At 55.0% G+C, this 6,171-nt stretch overlaps 1 long non-coding RNA gene across 1 annotated transcript; it reads right to left on the minus strand.

Annotated features, from left to right (window-relative positions):
* Positions 1-4,001: 4,001 nt before the first annotated feature.
* Positions 4,002-5,213, minus strand: LOC110258647. Its single transcript, XR_002341215.1, has 3 exons — positions 5,131-5,213; positions 4,907-4,978; positions 4,002-4,315 (listed from the first exon to the last, which is right to left on the minus strand). It is a non-coding gene; the product is annotated as an uncharacterized LOC110258647 (long non-coding RNA).
* Between the last annotated feature and the right edge of the window lie 958 nt (positions 5,214-6,171).

Below are 6,171 nucleotides of genomic sequence, written 5' to 3' on the forward strand. Positions count from 1 at the left end.
CAACAGCACAGGAAAAGATGCTCCCCATCTCGGATTATTAGAGAAATGCACATCAAAACTCCCATGAGGTACCACACCTCCCACCAGTCGGAATGGCCGTCATTAACAAATCCACAATAACAAATGCTGGAGAGGGTGTGCAGAAGAGGGAACCCTCCCAACTGTTGGTGGAATGTACCTGGTACAGCCACTGTGGACAACAGATGGCGGTGCCCCCGAAAACTTACCGCAGAACCACACACATATCCAGCAATCCCACTCTTGCACATGCGGTCCGGACAAACTTTTCCTCGAAAAAGACACTGCACCCGTATGTTCACTGCAGCGCACTCACACTAGCCAAGACATGGAAACAACCTAAAGGTCCATCGACAGATGAGTGGATTAAGAGACGTGGTATATGTACACAATGGAATACTACTGAGCCATAAAAAGAACGAAATCAGGCCATTTGCAGCAACACGGAAGCAACTAGAAGACTCTCATGCTAGATGAGTTAAGTCAAAAGAGAAAGACAGGGAGTTCCCGTCGTGCGCATGGTTAACGATCCGACTAGGAACATGAGGTTGGGTTCGGTCCTCGCTCAGTGGTTAACGATCCGGGTTGCGTGAGCTGTGGTGTAGGTTGCAGACGCGGCTCGGATTCCGAGTTCTGTGGCTCTGGCGTAGGCCGGTGGCTACAGCTCATTCAACCTAGCCGGAACTCCAATGCCGCGGAGCGGCCCAAGAATAGCAACAACAACAACAAAAAGACAAAAGACAAAAAAAAAAAAAAAAAAGAAAGAGAAAGACAGTACAATGATATCATTATATCTGGATCTAATCTTCAGCACAATGACCTTTCCGCAGAAGACCTCATGGACTTGGAGACAGCTGTGGCGCACAGGAGGAGGGGAAGGGAGTGGGATGGACTGGAATTGGGGGTCAATGGATGCAACCTATTGCCTTTGCAATGAATAGCATGGAGATCCGCTGTGTAGCCCTGGGACCTGTATCTAGTCACTCATGTGGAGCATGAAGGGGGATGACATGAACAAAGAATGATATACGTATGGACTGGGTCTCTTTGCCGTATGTAGAAAACTGACAAAACCTGTAAACCAGCTACGAGGGAAAAACCATTTAAAAATATTTTTAAGAATACAGGTGATGACGATCTTACAAAAAAGAGAGAGAGGGAGGAGAGAGAGAGAGATCAGACAGAGTGTTAGGCACGAGTAAGGAATGGGTCAGGAGTGGGAGGATCTGCAGCCACAGTGGCTGTGCCCTGAGATGATCAGGCTAGGCCCTGGGCACTCTCCCAGTGGCAGCTTCTAACCCACAGAGAGCAATGGTCCTGCGGAGGCTAGGCCTGAAAGAGTGTTTCACCACCTGCCCCCAGCCTGGGCTCCGCCTTCCCAGTGCCCCTCCAGCTTCCCTACCGGTCTGGTTCTGACAGACATCCTTTCCCACCACGCTCTGCACTTAAAAGGCCCCAGTCGGACAAAGCACAGCCTCAGCCGTGTGTGGCCCCGCGTCCTCAGGCCAGTCCAGAGCCCCGGGCTTCCAGGCATCAAAGCAAAGTGGTCAAGACAAGGAGCAGGGCCAGGGCTGACGACCTGGCTTCCGGTCCCGCCCTCCACCAACCTGCTGACCTTCTGGGAGAAGGTAACAGATTTTCCCCAGCTGCCCCTCCCTCCCGCCCTGGGAAACGGAAGATGTCTTACACCTGCATGAGGCCCTCTATCCTCATGAGCATCCGCCGCACAGAACTTCAAGGTGCGGGCCAGGGGCCCAGTCTCCACTGGGTAAAGGGGACAGCAGGCGCCACTTTATAAGCCCCTTCATGGTCCCCCGGAGAAGCCTGGCCGCACAGGCATTATCCAGTCCCCACCCTGTCCACTTTCAGGAGCCTCCCGCAGGACACTCCCAGCCATGAGGAGGAAGGAACCAAGATGCTTCCTGCGTCTTGCTTGGGCCTACCTGGGCAACTGGAAACCTCGCAGACCTGCGGGAGTGGGACAGCTCCGTCCACCCCATGGGCAGGTGTGCCGCCTTAAAAAGAATACTTTAGGAGTTCCCGTTTGGGCGCAGAGGAGCAAATCCAGCTAGTTTCCCTGAGGATGCAGGTTCCATTCCTGGCCTCGTCAGGGTGTCCGGATCGGGCATTGCCGTGAGCTGTGGGTGTAGGCTGCAGATCGCCTCGGATCCCACGTTGCTATGGCTGTGACATAGGCCAGCCGCTGTAGCTCTGATCTGACCCCTTGCCTGGGAACTTCCACATGTGGGCGGCGCAGCCCTAAGAACAACAACAAAAAAAGAAGAAGAAGAAGAATTTTACTTATCCACCATAAATAAATAACAACTATATTGGGCTATAGTAGTACAGTATAATAGTACTGCCTTTTCTTTCTTTCTTTCTTTTTCTTTTTTTTTTTTTTGCTTTTAGGGCCACACCCTCAGCCTCTGGAAGTTACCAGGCTAGGGGTGGAATTGGAGCTACCGCCACTGGCCTGCACCACAGCCATAGCAACGCGGGATCTGAGCCGCATCTCTGACCTACACCACAGCTCACTGGCAACACTGAATTCTTGACCTACCGAGGGAGGCCAAGGATCAAACCTGCATCCTCATGGATACCGTCGGCTTTGCTTCCACTGCCCTACAACGTAGGGAAGTCCACCTACGATTTTCAGGTGAACAGGTGTAACCATACCATAACACACATGATGCTCACAAATATCATGCTATATGGAGAAACTGGCCAAAAGGAATATTTAGGTTCTACTTGTATCACCTGTAAATTTCAAGATCTAGCAATGCTAATCTAAGGAGTTCAAAGTCAGGGTCATGGTTATGTGGAAGGGGTTGCAAGCGGAAAAGGGGCAGGGAGGTTCCTGAGTGCTGGTTACACAACTGTGTTTATACAGCAAAATCTCAGCAAGCTGTACACTTCCGATGAGTGCACCTTATTGGTATACATTTAATATTCACCTAGAACTTTTATGCGTAGGAAAATTTCACATTTAATATTGAGGGGAAAGGGCAAATTGCAGAGTAACTCATGCAGTTTGATTCCATATGGAAAGCGTCAATCAATATAAAACAAGACACCGTATTTCTTCACGTTCATAAATGCATATAAATATCTAGAAAGATCAGAGCAGGGAGTTCTCTTGTGGCACAGCAGGTGAAGGATCCACAGTGTTGTCATTGCAGCAGCTCAGGTAACTGCTGTGGTACACGTTCAGTCCCTGGTCCAAGAACTTCCACGCCGGGTGGGCATGGCGAAAAAAGAGATCAGAACAGATACACACCAAGTTGATGAACGGAGGTTATTTGTGATGGGGGTGAGTAGGGCTTAGAGTCGTGTGGTCAAAGGGCTTCAGCTGTCCTAGGATTGTTTATGAACTTTTCATAAAGAGCATGATGTCTTCTTTTTTTTTGGTTCCTTCTTAGGGCCGCACTTGTAGCATATGGAAGTTCCCAGGCTAGAGGTCAAATGGGAGCTATAGCGGCCGGCCTTTGCCACTGGCACAGCGATGCCAGATCCTTAACCCACTGAGCAAGGCCACATCCTCATAGGAGACGGGTTTGATTCTGCTGAGCCACAACCAGAACTCCAAGCGTATGTCTTTCTAAGAACAATTGTAATAAAAGAAGATGAAGGGAAGGAAGGAAGGAAGGAAGAGGGGCAGAAGGAGGCAGTCATGAGCGGACGACTTGGGGCCCAGGCACCCTTTGCTGGTGTTGTTACTATGACAACCCCAGAGACTCGGGTTTTACCTTGGTGATGGGAAGGGCCCCAGGGCCGCCCAGAGCCCTTTTCAAACTCCCTGCTGCCTTCCCTCCAAGCCATCCTAGAAGGAACAGTGGCCTCACCCATCTCTGTGGTTACAGCACCACACACACACACCACACACACACACACACACACACACACACACGAGTTCTCCCAGAGTTAAGGACTCAGGGTCAGGAAGTGGGAAGACAGGAGACAATGAAATTGAAGCCTGGAGGAAGTTGGTTTCACAAGAATTTATTTGACAGATGCGGGCCTGGGCAAAGCAGATGCTTAGGTCTCCTTGCTGGATTTTAATGTACCGAAAGGCCTTCTGGGTGAGTTGCCTGCAAATCCTTCACCGTCTACCAGGGAACCTTGGTGGACCGAATGGTGCGGGCCGGAAAGGTGGAGGCGGAAAAATTGGGGGACGGAAACCTGGCCCCGGGAAAATTGGGGGAGGGAAAGCCTGCCGTCGCAACCGTCATCCTCGTCCGACACAGACGCAGAACCTACGCCTACAATAGCACAGGCGACCTCCCCTGACACCTTGAACCTGTGACCAAGAGAAACAGGTTTCGGGTGGGGTCTGGCCAAGGGTCAAGACAAGAACCCTCCCTCCAGACTAGAAAAATCCCTGAATGGGGAAACAGTAAGAGGCTTGGGCCCTGGTCCACCTCTGGCTGTGACCTTTGGAGCACGTGGTGGAATCCCCCACAGACACATAAGTGGACTCAGGCCCAGAGATGGCTGGGGCCTTGCCAGGGTCCCAAACCCAGCCCCGCAAAGCTGGCCAGGAGCAGGGCCTGCAAGTCCATTAGTCCGGTCACTGCCTCTCAGCCGACAGCACAGGAAGAACCCGCTGGGATCTTGGGAGAAGAGACAAGGCTGGGCTCCACCCAAGAGTGTGATTCAGAGGGTCGGGGTGGGGCCTGAAATGTGCCTTTCTGACAAATACGAGGGGGGACCCCATTGAGGGAACCGCGGCCCTAAGGATGACAGAGCCAGACCTGGAGCCCTGGGGCCGAGGTGAGGGAAGGGCCGGGGTCGAGGGCCTTTCCACGCCCTGGATGGGCAGCGGGTAACACTCCCAAGGAGTTCCCCACACCAACCCATTAGCAACTTGACACCAATAAGGGCCACTCACCTCATTGCAGGTGATGTCGAGCGGGTCCTTGATCTGATCCAGGGTGACTGTCCCCACACACTGTTTCACCCGCTGGAAGGGGAGACTCAAGGTCAAACTGGGACCCCCCCTCCTCCATCCATGAGCTCCCAGCCTCACCCCAGGGCCTGGACATCTTCCCCAGAAGGCTCTCCTGTTCAGCTCCTTGGGAAGCATCCGCCAGCGCCCCCAGCCCCCAGCCTCACCCCGTTCTCCTTGAAGTCACACAGCTCCGGGGGCCACCGGGTCGGCCTGGGACACACAGTCTCCTTCACCGTGAAGCTCACAGGTTTGGGTGCCCGGTCCTCGTCCTGGTCAAGGATCAAAGTGGGGAGATGGGACTCGGGCTCAGGCTTCCCCCTCGGATCTGTCACCCCCTCCCCGCCCCCCACCTAGACAGCAGCCTCTGCAGCCCCTGCTGGGAGCCTGGCCCTGGGCTTGGTGCTGGGTGCACAGGGGAGGGGACAGAGCCCGCTCCTGCCTCACAGGCTGTGCAGGGCCCTGAGCCCACAGCCCAGAGGCTAAGGCGGGAAGCTCTCACGCGGGCAGGGCACCCAGCTCTGGAAGGTTTCCTGGCAGAGGGGGTCCCCCTTAGAGGGACAAGTGCCTTCCTGGCAGGAGGGACAGCCTGAGCAGGGGGAGGGACAGGGAGCCCCGGGGCGGGTGGGGGACAGCCCCCGCCCCCAGCCCCTCCTGAGCCCCTGCCCGACTCACGGCCTTGGGCGGCTGGTCCAGCTCCAGGAGGCGGTAGAGATTAGCTTCCGAGGACTGCTCGTTGAGGCGATCCACAGCACGAAGCACGGCCTCCCTGTAGCTGAGGGCCTGGGCGCTGGCCGAGGGCACCACGAGTCCCAGCAGCAGAAGCCACAGTGACCAGCGCCCCAGGCACAGGCTGGCCCTCTGGGTCTCCATGGTGCCCAGGTGAGCCTCCTCCCAGCCTGCGGGACCCTCCTTTATGCCCAGCCTGGGTCTGGGACTTCCTGAGCGGCCCCATCCCTGGCTGCCTCCCAGGATGCTGGCTGGACTTGCCTCAGCCCTGGCTCTTGCCTCAGGGGATTGCTGGGCAGTGGGGAAGGATGGGCGCCTGTGCAAGGTGAAGAAGTGGTTTCTCCATCGCCCTGACAGTGTCCTGGCTCTCCTGGGCCCACGGGCAGTGTCACAGGCAGGGTTGCTCAGGCGGGTTGAGTCCTTGGGTGAGGGAGGGACAGGCACAGTCTCACTCCCCGCCTTCTCCCCACTATGGCATC

Source organism: Sus scrofa, unplaced genomic scaffold (genome assembly GCF_000003025.6).
Source record: "Sus scrofa isolate TJ Tabasco breed Duroc unplaced genomic scaffold, Sscrofa11.1 Contig2662, whole genome shotgun sequence".
NCBI classification, from domain to species: Eukaryota; Metazoa; Chordata; class Mammalia; order Artiodactyla; family Suidae; genus Sus; species Sus scrofa.